Here is a 20141-nt window from a genome sequence, read left to right on the forward strand (position 1 = left end):
AAGGCTTAAGGGTACTCAGCAACCGGCCAAAGGCCAGCCACCACTTCTATTTGTAGCCCTACGGGCTAAACTAGCCGTTACTTCTTCACTGGGCATTCTGCGCACTGACCGGATGCGTAACTCATGACACCAGACGCGTCCGGTCGCTGCTCGACCTCCACGTGTCCCTCTTCAAACGAAGTAGCCGTTGGCGCCCAACGGCTAGCTCTGACACGCGTGAACACCACCTGACTACACGCATAGCTTGAAAACGACCGGACACAGGCGAGGCAGCATCAGTTCGAGTCCAGAGAGCTCCTGGAGCCGTTGAGGACAGACCGGACGTGTCCGGTGCGCCCGAACGGACGCGTCCGGTACGATCGACCGGACGCGCCCCTGCGTTTTTTCCTTTCTAGGTCAACACCTGCGCCCCACGTCACCACGACCTGACGCTAAATAGTGATTGCTCAGCGTCCGATCACTGCTATAAGCCAGAGTCCGATCACCTCAGTGACTCTGCCCACGCCTGGCTAGAATACCGGACGCGTCCGGTATAGATATCGGATGCGTCCGGTCACGTTGGGAACTCTGTCGCCTGAGTCAGATACCGGACGCGTCCAGTCACCCAGTGACCAGCGCTTTCAACTCATTTTCTTCACCAACTTCTTCTCCTTTGCAAATGTGCCAACACCCCCCAAGTGTACACCACCATGTGTATGCGTGTTAGCATTTTCACAATCATTTTTCAAAGAATTAGCCACTTAATTTGCCACACCACTCGATCCTAGCAACGATACAAAGTTAGATCACTCGAGTGGCACTAGATAACCGATATGCAAATAAGTTTGCCCCTCTTGGTAGTATGACCATCTATCCTAAATCCGGTCATCAACTTCTCTACACACCTATGACCGGTGAAATGAAATACCCTAGGTTATACCTTTGCCTTGCGTATTCCATTCCAACTCCTTCGATGTTGATGCAACACATGCACCAACATGATCAACAATGATATGATCCACTCCATATCATCACATGATCGTATTGTTTCATCGATCTTGACTTCACTTGCTCTTCACCGTCGCTTCGGTTCATCGACGCCAAGTCATCACTCAACTTGCCTTTCATACTTACAACCGGTCCGTCGAGCCAAGTCATGTCTTGATCTTCTCCACCTTAGTCACATGACTCAATGTCATGTCTCATGTGCAATAAGCTTCTTCATCACATGTGTGAGCTTTGCAACATCTCCAAGCCATTTTCACCTCTATAGAATATGTTGCTCACACACATATATTTGTAGACTAATCATCTGTGTATCTCACTCAAACATATATTAGTCCACCTAAGGTTATCACTCAATTACCAAAACCAAACAATGAGCTTTCAATCTCTCTTTTTTTGGTAATTGATGATAACTCTACAAAGATATGTAAATTAAGCACAAATGGATTCATGTTGCTTGTCCAAGCAATTTTACCATGTGTAAATGATTTTGGACAAGTACCACACACCCAAATTGGTAGTATTAGCTCCCCTACATATGTGCTAGAGTGTTTGGTTTGAAGCTCGCACATATGCATAGATTGGAATTATGGGAGAGTAATTACTATCAAATGATGCTAAGGTGTAAAGAATAAACCTTTGATGCGTGATACTAATCGGAGTTGCACTTTTAACACCATCCTTAGCACCATGAGTAGCTAGACAACAAAAATACTAGAAACCCCATAAGATCAACATTATAAGCAAGGTTATAGTACCACATGTAAAAATACAAGTCTAGCTACAATCCTATGTATGCTAGTTATCAAATCATCAATCAAATTCTACAACAAGCATACACCACACAAGCATGCATATCAAATTTAAAACCTTATGCAATGCAAGCAAGCACATGACTATGCACAAATCAAATGCAATCAATCAAAAGTTCATGAGCTTACTCCCCCCACTTGTGTGCTTCTCTTGTCCAAGAATTTTGATCCTTCTTCATTCCTCAATGTTGCTCCCTTTTTGTCCATATCCATATCCAAATCTAACTTCTCCCTAATGCCTCTTGCATATTTCATATCTTTGTACCAATCTCTCCCCTTTTGTCATCAATTTTCATAAAAGGTGTGCATCTTATTGATACAAAGGATTGCATTGGGGTAGATGGTTGACACTTGAATATTGCATTTTTATGGACATCACTTGATTATTGGAATGACACCACTTGTATAGTTCTTGAGATACCACACATATGGTCTTTTACCTTGATACCAATTGGTGGGACACCTCCCCCAAAGTCATTGCATGGGTCATCCATTTGATAAACTTGAGCTCTTGTAGTAAGGGATGCATTCTTCATTTGATGATCACTTAAAGTTGAGATCACTTGTGGAACCATCTTTTTGTATAATTGATACCATGTGTAGAGATGTGATACCACATGTATAATTGATTCATCAATAAAAAAACATTTCTTGAATATTTGCTATCTTCATGAGTACCATTTGTAGGATATCACTTGTAAGTTGATCTAGACACTACATGGGAATTTTTTTATGATACTTTGAGTCTAGATACCGCTTGAAACAATCAAACTAGATATCCATTTGTATTGTTGTCTTGTGCTTGTACTCTTGTTACTTATCATGAGCTTCTAAGTTGACTTAAACTAAATTGATCCGCCTAAGCTTTCAAGTCTGGTTTGAACCAATGACAAGCTTCTTCACACCTCTTACAAGGGTTATCTTACCAATGTTGTACTTGTCACTTGTTAGCAATCTGAAATAGATTAAGTACTTGAGTTCACTAGCTCATGAACAAATTCATATACTAACCACTAGATCAATTAATCATCCAAGCAATAGTGGTAGGCTAGGAATTTAAAATTTTTATTTGTTATGCATGATCCTATGAAGTATGAACTATATGCACTAACTGCATACTAGTAAGGGATGAAATGATTATGCACATTACACTGATACCTTTGTTATGTTGGAGTAGAGGATAGCCATATAGATTCTAATTCATTACCCTAATAGCAATGTAAAGTCCAATTATAAGCTTGGTAAAGACCAATCATCAATATGAAATCCACTCTTCACCCATATGACACGAGAACCACTAATGATCAAGTGCACTATCATGATATGGTTGGCTTGCTTCTTCATTTCATCTTTGCTTGCATGAGAGCATTAATGTGAGAATACCATTTGAAATATCATGACTAGCTCTATTTTGGGTGTTGCTTTTCTTGATCAATCCTTTTGATTGCTTCAACTAAGCATCTCAAATGTTCATCGGATCACCACTTCTATATTAGCATTCCAAGCACCACACTTGGTTTACCTACATATAGGCGGTAAGCCCCTACACTAGGGAGAAGTGACCTTTCTCCAAAGAATCATTCTTGATACTCACTTGAAATAACTTGATTGATTGATCCAAGTGATGGACCTAACTTAATGAATATCCTTGAATCCTTTTTAAGTCATTTTCTTTCTACTTGTTTAAGTCCTTTTCTTTCTACCAAATGATCTCCAATAGTCACTAGAACTCAAATCTCATCTTCATCTTGAGTTTAGTCTTGATCTTTTAATTTGAGTACTAAATGTGTGCCAAGTACACTCCACGATTAAATGGCCTTATACTCTTTGCTTCTCATGCTTCTAGATCAATCCAAAACAAAACTTAGGTACCTCAAACACTTGTAAACATGTTTCCAACTTAATGACCTTTCAATCAAAGTGACTCTTCATTAATCCAATTATTATCACTTTTCTTGGCAGATTCTGTACCCTTCAAAGAAAAATGCATATCTCCCAATATACAGATCCAAAAGCCATGAATTTTGGTGGAGATGTGGTTCACTAAGTTGTATAGCAACTGTAAAAATTTGAGTTTCATTTGACTTATAGATTGCTATCAGATTTCAAATCTTCCACCACTGCTATATGCTGAAAACTGCTGCACTATAGCTGACAAGATATACTCTAAAACCAAAGCATTTTTATCCAATTCTCATGAAATTTGTATAGAAACTAATACCATAAGTCTAGAGCATTCATACCAAATTTCAAGCTAATCCAAATAGATTTGATCACTCAAACATGGCTAAGATCACAGCTCATTTAGATCTTCAATTATAGGACAAATTTCAATACTTGAACTATTCTTCATCAAATGTGAATCAAACTTGAAATCAACTTGCATGAATACTTTCCCAAGACATATATCCATCCAATCCACTTACTCAAAGTCATCTCATAAATTTATCCAACTCAAATCAATCCAAACTTGATTACTAAGCATTTTATCCATTCAACCATCTTATAGCAAGCAACATTGCATATATTTCTAATTCAATCAACTCATATGCACCCAAATGAATGAGATCAACTAGAGACATACCTTGGTTAGCTCATTATCATCCATAGCAAGCTTTCACTCAATTATTTGCAAGCCACCAAATAATTCCAATAAATCACCCACTACTTGAAAATGACACTTGTATGTTGAAGCACATTTGGACTTCACTAATTCTTATCTTGGTATTGGGATAGGATTGCATTAAGCTTCAATACTTGACTCAACATATGATGATCAATATGAAATCAATTGAGTCAAGTCTCCAATGCCATGGTACCTATAAACAATCATCCACTCTTTGATGGTACCCAAACTAGTTTGGGTCCTCTCAAGTTAGGTGCAACATACTTAGGCATAACCTTAGTATGAGTAGCGAGATGTTTTACAATTGTAACCAATGAGGTACCATTGCTATCCTTCCTAAGCATAGAATCATAATTAATTAAAATAGACTTAGGAGTGTTACCTAGGGGACATGAATGTGCCATGTGTCTCCTTTCCCGGCATGAGTAGCACTTTCTCTTTGATTGAGCCTTTTCTTCCTTGCTCATGTGGTGCTCCTCATTGCCTTGCCTCTTATGAGTTACTTGAGCCTTCTTCTCAAGCTTGGTAGGACTCCCCGAGGCGAAGTGTCCCATATCTCCACACTTGAAACACTTGATGTGAGCACAATCTCTTTTCTTGTCTTGATTCTTGCTCACCATCTTGGCATCTTGAATAAGCGTTGGATGCCTTGCTCTTCCACCCTTCTTGTCTTCTTCTTCATCATCAAGTCACTACCATCATCATGGTTGATCTTAATTTGGTCTTGGGGCTTCTTTTCTTGCTCAACTTATGGCTTTGATTGTGACTCAACTTGTTGCTCTACCACTTGCTTGGTTGGGCACATAGAGGTGAGGTGACCCCATATGCGGCACTTAAAGCACTTGACATGCTTGAACCTCTCTTCTTTCTTCATCTCCTTGAGCTTCTCTTTGTTTGGGCAAGTATTTGCCAGATGTCCCACTTTATGGCACCGATAGCACATGAAATGAGAAAGCTTCTCTTTCTCTTGCTTCTTTATCTTCTTTTCTCTCTTTCTTTCACCCTTTGTCATCTTCTTCTTGAAGCCAAAGCCACTCTTATCACCGAAGTTTCTTTGAGTCTTCAACATGTGCTCAAAGGTGACCTTTGAGTTGTAGCACCTCTCTAACTTGTTGCTCAAATTCTTCACTTCACTTTTGAGCTCAATGTTCTCCTTTAAAATGTTAGTCTCATAAGACATAGAAGTAGAACAAGCATCTATATGTGAAGAACATGGCATAGCTAATAAATCATCACAAGAGGTGGATACATGCTTCTTGCCTACATCACAAATGTTAGCAACAATATGTGATTGGTCAATTGACCCATGTGATGAGCTCTCATTCCTTTTAATTTTCTTTGAAAACAATTTAATGAGAGAAACATGTTGATCTAATAATTCTTCATGAGATGCAAGTAGTGTCTCATGAGTCAATTTGAGCTCACCATGTGAAGATTTAAGAACATCAAGTAAGTGCTTACGTTCTTCACATGAGTTCTTTAGAAATGAGTTTTCATTTTCCAATTTCAATGTTTTTGCTTTCTCATTTTCTAAAGACATGGTCATGCTAGCAAGTCTACTAACAAGATCATCATATAAATCAACATGATCAATCACATTAGCATTAGATACCTTAGTGTCACCTTGTGACATGAAGCAATGTGATGTAGTTGGAGAGCTTGTAGTAGCAATGTCATCCGGGCATGATCCATAATCATCACCATCAAGTGTGCATGGAGTAGCATCATCATCGACATCACTTGAGGCATCATCATCATCAATCTTGTCAAGTGAACTTGTGGTAGTATCATCATCATCATCACTTGACCATGAGGTGGAGTAATCTTCCACAATCACTAAATTATGGTCATGCTCAACACACTCATACGTCTCCTCCTTGTGATCATCCTCCTTCTTGAACTTTCCATCATCACTTGTGGAGGAGTCACCGAAGAAGGTTTGGAGTGCATCCACATATCATGAGCACTATCCAAGTCCCACACACGTCTAAAAATATCTTCATGCAAAGCACACGTTAGATAATATTGAGCACGTGTATCAAGTTGCAAGCAATCCTTTTGAGCTTGGGTTAGATTTCTCTTATCCAAAGCATCACAAGAAAAGCCAACAACAATGATCCACCACTCCTTTGGACCCATTGCACAAAAATGATCAAGCATATGATGTTTTCACCGTGCAAAGTGTGTGCCATCAAAAATGTGTGTCACAAACAACATCTAGCACGAAGTTTGCCATCCTCTTGGGTCGGTGAAGACCATAAATGAGAGACCTAGCTCCGATACTAGATGTAGGGTTAAGATGGCATACTAGAGGGGGGGTGAATAGTCCTTTCTAAAAATTAAACGCGTTGGCTAACCGAAACAAATGCTGAATTAAAACTATTGGTCTAGCCAAGACTACACCCCTCTATCTAAGTTCACAAACACCTTACAAAGATCCTAATGAAGCAACAAAGGTGCCTAGCTAGCTAGAGCTCACCTAAACAATTCTAGAGCAAGGTCACACAAACCTATGCACTAGTACTTTGCACAACTGAGGGAGCTCCTACACAATCTAGTAAGCAAAAGCACAAAGCTCCTAAGCTCACTAGCAATGCTCAACAACAAGGCTACACAAGCCAAATTAGAGAGCACAAATTACTTAGCTACACAAACTAAGCAATATGACTAATAAGATTACTAAAACCAAATAAGCCACGCAAGGGAACTATTTCTATGCTACACAAGCAAGAAGGTAACTAGCCAACTACACAAGTCAACTAATTACTAGAGCAACTACATAAGCACAAGTATATAAAAGTAAATACAAGCTTGTGTAACGAGGATGCAAACCAACGGGAAGACAAGGATGACACAATGATTTTATCCTGAGGTTCACATGCTTGTCAGCACGCTAGTCCCCGTTGTGTCGACCACTCACTTGGTGGTTTGGCGGCTAATTGGCATCACCCGCTAAGCCCACATGTTGGGCACCGCAAGAACCTACCCTAAAAGTGAGGGTAGCTCAATAACATATTCAACTAGAGTTGCTCTTTGTGATCCCCATGGGGTGAGCACAATCCCCCTCACAAATCCTCCTCTGGAGCACCACACAATCTTCTCGCGCGCTTCAATGGGGTCACAAGTCACCAAGCCATCTAGGAGGTGGTAACCTCCAAGAGTAACAAGCATCACCGGCTTGTAACTCGAACACCTAGTGTCACTCGATGTAACCTCACGATGCAATCGTACTAGCATCGCTCACTGAAAGTGCATCTAGCCCTTTAGTGGGTTTTGGATGATTGAATGACAATGTGATTAAAGGACTAACCCGTTTGCTAAGTGTGGACAGGTAATAAGTTATCTCATGGGTACTTAATGAAAGCCAAAATGATGTGTTGTTGTGTAAACAATCTAGTTCAAGCATAAGACAACAATGCAAATGGAATTCATGTAAAGGCTTAATTATTGTGGGATTTCCATGTACTATGTGAAAGCAAGCTTGTAAGAATTAATTAATGAGACATAAGGGATTGCATATAGATTGGTCTCATATTTGAAGCTTGCTAAATTGAAATGAAAAAGATAACAATACATGAATGGATGATTCAACATAAGATGTGACTTGATGGCTTGAGATGGTAAAGATAGCAAGGAAAGACTTCGAGGTACTAAGCAAGGATGAAGGGCAAGCGACGGCTTGGCGGCCGAAGAACCTAGCTAGGGTGAAGAAGGAAGTACTTACATTTAGTTGAGGTACTAATCAAGCTATGATGGCCACGTTTATGTGGAGGATCAAATCACTATTGGAGTGTTTGATGGAAGTGACTTGATACATTTGGGATTATTCAAATTTGATGAATGGAATCAAGTCACATGCTCAAGATGGCTATGCTCAAGTGAAAAGATCAACATCAACATGTTAGCACCCTTACTTGATGAAGATTGGAAGGGACGGCATCAATTTAAAAGAGATCAACTCAAGTGGTATAAATTCATTTTTCCTTTGATCTTGAGTTTAATAGGTATGCCGTACTATTAAGAGGGATGCATCATGTTGATAGATAATGTTTCATAAGTGCTCAAACCAACCCATGTGAGTTTTGAGTATTTGAGCGACAAAAGAGCTAACTTTATTTTTGTTGGTCTGGCAATACCGGACGTGTCCGGTATTAATACCGAACGTGTCCGGTATTTACCCAGCAGTGGTCAAATTATTATTCTTGGGTTAGTTCGTCGGGAGTTTCGACGTAAGTTGGGAGTTCCGATGGTAGGGAGTCCCGGCAATGGTCGGGAGTTCTGACGTCTTGCACTTTAATTGACTTGGAGGGTTCGCTGTCCTGGTCATACCAGACGTGTCTGGTATGGATGGCCAGAGGCCAATGGCTAGTTTTCAAATGCCTTGAGGGTCGGGAGTTCCGACGGTCGGAAGTCCCAGCATATGTCGGGAGTTCTGACACCTCGCTTACTTTGACTCAGTTACATGGTTTTCAAATATACTGAGGGTTGGGAGTTCTGACATGAGTCGGGAGTTCCGACGCCTCACAACTTCACTATAACTTAGTTACCGTTAGGGCAGTGTAAGTCACACCGGACATGTCCGGTATGCATACCGGACGTGTCTGGTATTGCAACGGCTATAAAATGGCTAGTTTTTCTAAGGGGGCTATAAATACCCCAAGCCTCCACCTTTGGAGGCTGCTGATTCTGCTGATATACACACGTTTTTTAGCCTTGCCAACTTTTCCAACCCTCTCTTAGTGAGTGATTGATCAAATTTATCAAATCAAATTGTGGGTTGAGTGAAATTCAAAAAGAGAGCAATCTAACTACTTGAGCACTTGTGCATATTGTCAATCTCATGATTCGCATTTGTTACTCTTGGACTCTTTGGTCCTAGACGGTTTGGCGTCGTCGGAGAGCACCCGAGAAATTGTGGTGTGCCTCGAAAAGTTTGTAACGGTCGATTCCGCCGCCTCAGAATCATCTAGTGGAAGGAGGAAAAGAAGTTGGAAAAGACTTCGGCTAGAGTAACCTTCATGGTACCCTCTAGGGCTGACCTTCGCTGGGTCACCCGTAGCCCCCTCAATGGAGAATAGGACTCAAACGAGTCCGAACTTCGGTAAAATAAATATCGTGTCTCAATTTGCATTTCATTCGATATTTGTGTTGCTCTAGCTCTTGTGCAGGTTCTCTGTGTTTACTGTCATCTTGAGTAGATACCTGCAGTTTGGTTTGAAGATAGAAATCAAAAGGAGCAAGTTCGGGGCTGCTCTACAGAAATCGTGTATACCGGACACATCCGGTATTAGAGCTCAGTGTTGAATTTATTTGATCCTTGCGCTAATCGTTGTGTTGCAGGATTGTGGCTCCTAGATTTATTTAGTATCTTTTACATACTCTGTGGCTAACTTGTGAGGGGTGGTATTACTCTTATTTGGAGGTTCCATTTTGGAAACTCTCTTTACTAATTGTTTCCGCATTTAAAGGTGTTAATTTTTAGAAACGCCTATTCACCCCCCTCTAGGTGGCATCCTAGGTCCTTTCAATTGGTATCAAAGCAAGGTTCTCACCTAAAGCTTCACCACCGTGAGAAAAGGATGTCGACGCCTATCAAGTTAGAGCCGGTGCTTCTCCAAAATGATGGTTCAAACTTTCTACCTTGGTCAATACATGTACTCAATGCTTTTAGAGACATTAGTCCTCTTGTTGAGCATATTGTGGATGCAAGCATACCTCTTTCTATAGTTGATTGGAGCAACTACAAAAATTTGTCAAAAGAGGAAGAGATATGCGTGCAACTCAATTCTCAAGCTATTAATATTATTTTGAGTACATTGAGTGTAGAGGTTCAAGATGAGGTAATCTTCAATGGACAACCACCTCCGGAGAGTGCTCATCTCATTTGGACTAGACTTTTTGATTTATATGGAAAATCCAAATGTGATGATGCACTTGAGATCGAGTCAATGGAAAGTATGTCCATTGTGTCATCATACAGCAAAGAAGCCTCACAAGACCTCAAGAGCGTCGAGCTGGAGCAAGAAGTGCAAGCAGCGCATGACTAGCTGTCTGCCTGCGGTATGCCTACCGGACGTGTTCGGTATGGCTGAGGCAGCAGACCAGCGAGCCGTTGTTTGCAACGATGCTCAAGCCCAATGGCGACCAAGTGATGAGTCAACCTCAGTATCTCATGATACTCATCACTTGTGTCTCATAGCCAAGAAAAGCAAGAAAAAGAGTAACAAGAAAGATCAAGAAAAGGAGAAAGCACAAGTGGATGATCAAGATGAGAGTGATGTTGAAGTTGAAGACAACTACAACCTTGATCATCTCAACCGCAAAGACAAATTCATCATCATGAAGATAGTTGAAAAGAATGATGAGCTTGAAGAAGAGATTGAGAAGCAAGAGCAATCACTTCAAAAGCAAGAATTGTTTCTCATCTCCAAGATGGAAGAACTAAAGGCTCTAAGTGAAAGGTATGCAAAATTGTCAATTGAGCATGCTTTAGTTACTAACTCCTCTTCTAGTGTTTCACAACTAGAGAAGGAAAACTTTGAGCTCAAGGCAAGGCTAGATGAACTATCAAGCAAGTATAATGTGCTACAAGCAAACTATGTTCATCTAAAGTGCTCTCATGAGAAAGTAGTAGAATCAAGCTTCATGCTTGAGGTAGCTCATGAGGTTATGATCACCTCGGTAAAATTTTCTCAACCTCTTACACATTCACTCACTAGTACACCATCTCAATTAAATATTTCTTGTACTAATGAGTGTGCTCCTCAAGCAAGCCAATCTTCGATTGAGCTAAATCTTATAGAAAACATAGAGCTCAAAGAAGAAGTGCAAAGATTAAAGAAAGATGTGATTCGGTTGAAGGGTAAGGAGAAAGCACAATCTTCTCAAGATAACCGTGATAACATGGTGAAGAAGCTTTAGAAGGGTTCAAACCTTGCTTCCTCCAAAGCCCAACAAAAGAATCACATCTCAAGCAAGGCCAACACAACCAAGAGCAAGAAACATGAAAATAGGATGTGCTATGGTTGTGGATTGTATGGACATGAGTGGGCTATGTGTCCACACAAGAGTTGGGCCGACAAGGTTGAAGCCGCCAATCAAAAGGCTTCTACCAAGGAGGCCAAGCAAATGAAGAGTGTTGGACAAAGTGCTTGTCTCATGAGCAAGAAATTGGGGCATCCTACCAAGAAATACCCAATGTACAAAGAGGCAAGAAAAGAAGCCCAAGTTGCAACAAGAAGATGCTATGAATGCAATAAGATGGGCCATAAGGTTAATAGATGTCCACACAAGCAAAACAAGCATAGAGCAAACAAAGACCGCATATGCTATGCTTGTAGAAGAAAGGGGCATCTAAGCTATGTATGCCCAAATGGTAACTCACCTAAGCTGAACACATTTGTTTATAATGATATGCTTAGGAAGACCACAAATGGAGTTAGCATTAGCAAGGTGATGTGTTCACCACAAACTAGTGCTAAAGTCATTTGGGTGCCTAAGCACTTGTTGACTAACTCAAAAGGACCCAACAAGAGTTGGGTATCAAAGTGTGCTTAGGTTAATGATGTAGGTACTCGGTGATGAGATGAACGCTTCGAGGTGGTTGAGCAAGCAATTTGACAATATTCACTCAATCTATCAACCAATTCTTATCATAATCCCTTATATGGTTGACCCGAAGATAATTCAATGAACATATCATATATTTCATCCTCACCATTGGTAACAAGTACCTAAACCTTTTAGGATAGTCACTTTGTTCGTTTTGTGTTCTATAGTTCACAAATAGGTACATTTGTGAAATAATGAAAGTGGCTAATTAGATTCAATTAAAAAGAATTTTACTTTGCCATATGATGCTTTTAACGGCTCTCTAGTAAACTAATTCATTTGTTGAGATGCAAGTTTACAATAAATACTAGAGTTAAATGAAGAATCACATGCAGCGAATTAATTGGTTCTGTCCTGCACCTATCGGACATGTCCGGTATTACTATCGGACGTATCCGATATGGTCAGGGACAGAAAGTAAGTGTTTTTGTTATGAGTATTCCGAACATGTCTGGTATACCTACCGGACATGTCCGGTATTGTAGGAACCAGAACACTAATTGAATAAGCAGTTGAGTTTTTGACCCATATATTTTCATATATCCTCAATTTACTCAGAAGCTTATGGTTTACCAAATCTAAGTATATTATGAGCATCTCTTATACTCAAATTTACTTATGGCAAATTATTTGGTTGTAGTTCAAAATAGAAAATTGACTCCCAAATTCTTAATAGAATAAAGTGCTTGTTGAAAGTCATTCAAATTACATGAGGCACTTATTTAGGGGGAGCTAAGTTTCTATTTTTTCACCATTGTGGACTAACAAATTTATCTAGCATTCTTTGTAGTTCTTTGGATGAAAATGTATCTAGCATGATTATTTGGCAATTGAGGTCAACATAAAGATCATCATGCTATTTATCTTCTTAGTGGTATTCTTGTGGGCTCAAGGCAAAGGTATGTGTTTATATACATACATTGTAAGTGCATCTAAGGCCCTTTATATGTTAGAATGTGCATTTGTGTGACATAGGAGAGATGTTTTTCAAAACCCATAACTAGCATGTGTAGGTGGTGTGAATTTGAAAAACTATTTGAATCTTGGTCTTTGTGACCTAGCCTTGTCATGTGATGATTATAGCTCTCCTTGATTGTTTGATTGGCTAATCACACATGACATGGCTTTCTTAAGTCCACAATCTACTATGTCTCACTCTATCTCTCTCAAGCAAGCAAAATCTTGTATATGCCAAATATTTGGATAAGAGAAAATCATTTTATGGCATTGGATAAGAAAAGTGATGATACTCAGTTTGGATCAAGATTATATACCTTTTTGGACTGAGAAATAGCAAAAAAGGGGATTGGAAGAGAGAAAACACATTTTGGAATAACTTGGGCCAGCCCGCGTATACCGGACGTGTCCGGTATGCTACCGGACGTGTCCGGTATGAGCGAGGCTATAAAACCGAGCATACCCCTTTGGCCCAGATAGGCTTGTCTCCTTCCAACCAACCCAGCCGCCGACTTCTTCCTCACCTAGGGCGACCGAGGACTTCACCAAGAAAAAGGAGAGAAGGAGATCGCATTGGAGAAGGCTTGCATCAAGATTGAAGGCCTAGGGTCTTGGATTTCTCATCGCCTTCTCATCTCTCCTCTCAAGGTACCCTAATCACGGACCTCGTCCAATCTACGTGGTCAATGCATGATTTTGAAATTCCTTTGGTCAATATGCTGCATTGGTGATATAGAAGCAATGTCCAAAGTTTGGAATTGATCCGTGATGGTTTGAATCGAGGAACCCTAGTTAGGGTTGTTGGGCACCCATATCGGATGTGTCCGGTATGCTACCGGATGTGTCTGGTATGGCCCAGCAGAGCAGCTCCTCTGCTTCCTTTTGATTCAATCCAATATTAGAATTGTATGTTAGGCTTAGCTTCTTTTGTATCTTCGTTTTGCAAACCTATTGACAGTTGTGTGTCAAAGATGGATGTAAAACCATGGATCAAAGATTCTACGTCTAAATTGCAATTCGAGATTAAATATTGGGCATGTATCTAAAATTTCTTGAAAATCTTTGGATATAGGACAACATCCATAAGTGGACGATAGGAGCCGAGGTCCAAGCACAGGCATGATCCCGCACTTGAAAAGTACAAGAAGGCAAGACAGGAAATGCATCCTGGATTCAAGCCAACCAGCAGGAGGTCTACCAAAGCTGCCTCTAGTGTAGCACCTCAGTATGCAGAGGGATCAGGGAGCTCTTCTTCTGACACTAACACTAATGAGTTCAGAGTGGAGTCTAGAGAAGAAAGAAAGAGGAAGAGCACTGACAGAGGATCAGATGGTGATAGCTCAGATGAGGAGCAGGCAGTACCTCCAGCTCAGCACCATCCTAGTCAGGGTATGCATTATGGTCTCCTTGAGACACGTTTGCCCAATGTGCCCTCTTATGTTCCTAGGGTTGACTACAGGGGAAAGGGTATGACCAGGAAAGCTAGAGATGAGCGAAGGGTTGATCTGAGAGGCTTACCTAAGGTTCAGTATGATCACCGCTTCTAGATAGCTTTTCACCTTGACTTCTACTCTAGTGTGATTCTCACCAGAAACCCAGTTATTGCCAGGTCTCAGTGGATTGACTGGCAGTACGTTAGAGAGTTGCAAAAGGCCTTAGTTGATCATGCCATTGCTATTTGCCAGTGCACTAGAGTTTATGAGATCATGGAGTTCTAGCATGACTGGAACACAGAAGTAGTAGCTCAGTTCTATGCTACTCTGTTCATTGAGGAGGATGAGAGGCGGATGCACTGGATACTTGAGGGCCAGTGGTACAATGTTGATTATGATGTTTTCGCCACTCACCTTGGCTTTTCAGAGGATGACCTCTAGAGAGACCGAATCCACACCGAGCAGGTTTTACCCCATGAGCAGCTCGCCTATATGTATCCACTAGGAGGTGAGAGAGGAGCAGTGGGGAAGGTTCTAGGTCTTCACCCTACCTATAGATACCTGGATAGGATGTTCAGGAAGACTATTGACTGCAAGGGTGGAGACAAGGGCAACATTGTAGATTATTCCAGGAACCTACTCCACAGGATGGCACCTAATGCTCGGCCCTTCAGCGTGTTTGACTTTATTTGGTCCGAGATTAGGAGTGTGGGAGAGAGGCCCCTCAAGGGCTATGGTTTTGCTCCTTATATCATGTATATGATTGAGCATGTGACAGTGCACACATTCGAGTATGATATGATTCACAAGGCCCTGAAGATTGTTGCAGACTTGCCTAAGACAGGGTTACCTCCAGCAGGTCCAAGAGGAGCAGCAGGTATAGCTGAGGCAGATGCATCTGAGAGTGGTGCAGCAGCAGGAGCTTCACCTCTACCACATGCTCCTTCATGTTCTACTTCACGCCATGGCAGTCCTCCCTCACCTATCCACAAGCTTTTCAGCTCCATATTTGGGATGTGCTGGGACATCCAGACCAGGCAGCAGAAGGAGAGGGAGGCTAGGAGGAAGGATACTTGAACCTTGAAGCAAATTACTTCTAGGCTTGAGCTTGATCCTCCTAGGTCTCCACTATTAGATGAGGCAGCTAGTGAGCCTAAGACTGAGGAGCAGCAGCAGGCCAGATATGATAGAGAGTATGTTGAGTTCATACAGAGATAGCAGCAGCAGGCACCTGAGCACCCTGACACTCTACCACTTTAGGCTCATGTGCCTACTCACTCTCAGCCATGTCCCAGTACTGCAGACGGCTATGCTATAGATTGGTGGAGTGACCTCACAGGTGGTGGTGGCTACTATGGGTCTGGTGGCTATGACCTGTCTAGGGCGGGTGGTTCTCGTCCAGCCGGTGTTACACGCTCCGATGACGAGGAGGCTGGTAGAGATGATGATGATGAGTGATCTTAGCTTTTAGTGACAGCTTGTAGCCCCTTTGTCCTTAGTATGTCATTATTGGACCTTTATGGTGATAGATGACAAAGGGGGAGAGAGACTGATTAAAGCTTTAGGATAGTTTCATTTGCTTATCTTTGTACCTGAAGATATGTACTGTAGGCTTTAGTTTCTTATTTTTGAGCTTTATTGTTGTATCTTGGATTTGAGATAGATTGTATCATGTGAGAGACAAGACTTACTTATGCTTTATCTATGTATCTCTTGAGTCATGATCTTTATTTATATATTAGTGGCTTGTGGACTTGAGAAAATTTGTAATAAGTGCTATGTGTGAATTACATGTGTTATATTTATTTTCATAAGGACTATACATGCTAGAATGAAAATATTTGATGTGATGCATTTCTATTTATTCTTGTGTGACATATCTTGTCATATGCATCACGGTTTCACTTTGTCACACACACACATGCACCCCATGGATGCAATGATTTAGGGGGAGTCTCCTATATGTTTTAGTATGTGCAATTGACATTTGAGGTCATTTTGTGAATTCTAATCATAAACACATATTAAGGGGGAGCCTCTCATAAATCATTGAACCCAAAAGTTTAAATGTTTATATTCTTTTATAAGCTTTAATCAAGTTGTCATCAATCACCAAAAAGGGGGAGATTGAAAGTGCATCTAGCCCTTTAGTGGGTTTTGGATGATTGAATGACAACGTGATTAAAGGACTAACCTATTTGCTAAGTGTGGACAGATAATAGGTTATCTCATGGGTATTTAATGAAAGCCAAAATGATATGTTGTTGTGTAAACAATCTAGTTCAAGCACAAGACAACAATGCAAATGGAATTCATGCAAAGGCTTAATTATTGTGGGATTTCTATGTACTATGTGAAAGCAAGCTTGCAAGAATTAATTAATGAGACATAAGGGATTGCATATGGATTGGTCTCATATTTGAAGCTTGCTAAATTGAAATGAAAAAGATAACAATACATGAATGGATGATTCAACACAAGATGTGACTTGATGGCTTGAGATGGTGAAGATAGCAAGGAAAGGCTTTGAGGTACTAAGCAAGGGTGAAGGGCAAGCGACGGCTTGGCGGCCGAAGAACCTAGCTAGGGTGAAGAAGGAAGTACTTGCATTTAGTTGATGTACTAATCAAGCTATGATGGCCATGTTTATGTGGAGGATCAAATCACTATTGGAGTATTTGATGGAAGTGACTTGATACATTTGGGATTATTTAAATTTGATGAATAGAATCAAGTCACATGCTCAAGATGGTTATGCTCAAGTGAAAAGATCAACATCAACATGTTATCACCCTTACTTGATGAAGATTGGAAGGGATGGCATCAATTCAAAAGAGATCAACTCAAGTGGTATAAATTCATTTTTCCTTTGATCTTGAGTTTAATAGGTATGCCATACTATTAAGAGGGATGCATCATATTGATAGATAATGTTTCATAAGTGCTCAAGCCAACCCATGTGAGTTTTGAGTATTTGAGCGACAAAAGAGCTAACTTTATTTTTGTTGGTCTGGATACCGGACGTGTCCGGTATTTACCCAGCAGTGGTCAAATTATTGTTCTCGGGTTGGTTCGTCGGGAGTTCCAACGTAAGTTGGGAGTTCCGATGGTCGGGAGTCCCGGCAATGGTCGGGAGTTCCGACGGTCGGGAGTCCTAGCAATGGTCGGGAGTTCCGACGTCTCACACTTTAACTGACTTGGAGGGTTCACTGTCCTGGTCATACCGGACATATCCGGTATTCATACCGGACGTGTCTGGTATGGATGGCCAGAGGCCAATGACTAGTTTTCAAATGCCTTGAGGGTCGGGAGTTCCAATGTGAGTCAGGAATTCCGATGGTCGGAAGTCCTGGCATATGTCGGGAGTTCTGACACCTCGCTTACTTTGACTCAGTTACATGGTTTTCAAATATACTGAGGGTCGGGAGTTCCGACGCCTCACAACTTCACTGTAACTTAGTTACCATTGGGGCAGTGTAAGTCATACCGGATGTGTCTGGTATGCATACCAGACGTGTCCGGTATTGCAATGGCTATAAAACAGCTAGTTTTTCTAAGGGGGCTATAAATACCCCTAAGCCTCCACCTTTGGAGGCTGCTGATATACACACACGTTTTTTAGCCTTGCCAACTCTCCCAACCCTCTCTTAGTGAGTGATTGATCAAATTTGTCAAATCAAATTGTGGGTTAAGTGAAATTCAAAAAGAGAGCAATCCAACCACTTGAGCACTTGTGCATATTGTCAATCTCGTGATTCGCATTTGTTACTCTTGGACTCTTCGGTCCTAGACAGTTAGGCATCGCCGGAGAGCACCTGAGAGATTGTGGTGTGCCTCAGAAAGTTTGTAATGGTCAATTCCGCCGCCTCAGAATCATCTAGTAGAAGGAGGAAAAGGCGTTGGAAAAGACTCTAGCTAGAGTGATCTTTGTGGTACCCTCTAGGGCTGACCTTCGCTGGGTCACCCGTAGCCCTCTCAATGGAGAGTAGGACTCAAACGAGTCCGAACTTCGGTAAAATAAATATCGTGTCTCAATTTGCATTTCATTCGATATTTGTGTTGCTCTAGCTCTTGTGCAGGTTCTCTGCATTTACTGTCATCTTGAGTAGGTACCTGTAGTTTGGTTTGAAGATAGAAATCGAAAGGAGCAAGTTTAGGGCTGCTCTACAGAAATCGTGTATACCGGATATGTCCGGTATACCTACTGGACACATCCGGTATTAGAGCTCAGTGCTGAAATTATTTGATCCTTGCGCTAATCATTGTGTTGCAGGATTGTGGCTCCTAGATTTATTTAGTATCTTTTACATACTCTGTGGCTAACTTGTGAGGGGTGGTATTACTCTTATTTGGAGTTTCCATTTTGGAAACTCCCTTTACTAATTGTTTCCGCATTTAAAGGTGTTAATTTTTAGAAACACCTATTCACTCCCCCTCTAGGCGGCATCCTAGGTCCTTTCACTCACTCACTCGATCAGATGATCACTATCAAGCACAAGTGAGTTAGAGGGCTCCCAAGCATACCTACACAAGCCACCAAGGCTTAAGGGTGCTCAGCAACCGGCCAAAGGCTAGTCACCACTTCTATTTATGGCCCCACAGGCTAAACTTGCTGTTACCTCTTCACTAGGCATTCTGTGCACTGACCGGACGCGCAGCTCATGCACACCGGACGCGTCCGGTGTGGTGACCGGACGCGCTACGTCCAGTCGTTGCTCGACCTCCACGTGTCCCTCTTCAAATGAAGTAGCAGTTGGCGCCCAACGGCTAGTTCTAACATGCGCGAACACCACCTAATTGGATGCACAACTTGAAAATAACCGGACACAGGCGAGGCAGCGCCAGGTTGAGTCCAGAGAGCTCCCAGAGCCGCTGAGGACAGACCGGACGCATTCGGTACTCCCAACCAGACGTGCCCCTGCGTTTGTTCCTTTCTAGGTCAACCCTACGCCCCACGTCACCATGACCTGACGCTAAATAATGATTGCTCAGCGTCCGATCACTGCTATGAACCAGAGTCTGGTCACCTCGACAACTCTGCCCACGCCCAGCTAGAATACTGGACATGTCCGATTTAGATATCGGACGCGTTCGGTCATGTCAGGAACTCTACAGCCTGAGTCAGATATCGGACGCATCCGGTCCACATGTCGAACGCGTCTGGTCACCCCGTGACCAGTGCTTTCAACTCTTTTTCTTCACCAACTTTTTCTCCTTTGCAAATGTGCCAACACCACCAAGTGTACACCATGTGTATGTGTGTTAGCATTTTCACAATTATTTTTCAAAGGATTAGCCACTCAACTTGCCACGCCACTCAATCCTAGCAACGATGCAAAGTTAGATCACTCGAGTGGCACTAGATAACTGATTTGCAAACAAGTTTGCCTCTCTTGATAGTACAACCATCTATCCTAAACCTGGTCATCAACTTCTCTACACACCTATGACCGATGAAATGAAATGCCCTAGGTTATACCTTTGCCTTGCACATTCCATTCCAACTTCTCCGATGTTGATGCAACACATGCACCAACATGATCAACAATGATATGATCCACTCCATATCATCACATGACCATATTGTTTCATCGATCATGACTTCACTTGCTCTTCACCGTTGCTTCGGTCCATCGGCGCCAACTCATCACTCAACTTGCCCTTCACACTTGCAACCAGTCCGTTGAGCCAAGTCATGACTTGATCTTTTCCACCTTA

This window comes from Miscanthus floridulus, chromosome 1 (assembly GCF_019320115.1).
Source record: "Miscanthus floridulus cultivar M001 chromosome 1, ASM1932011v1, whole genome shotgun sequence".
In the NCBI taxonomy this organism is placed as follows: Eukaryota; Viridiplantae; Streptophyta; class Magnoliopsida; order Poales; family Poaceae; genus Miscanthus; species Miscanthus floridulus.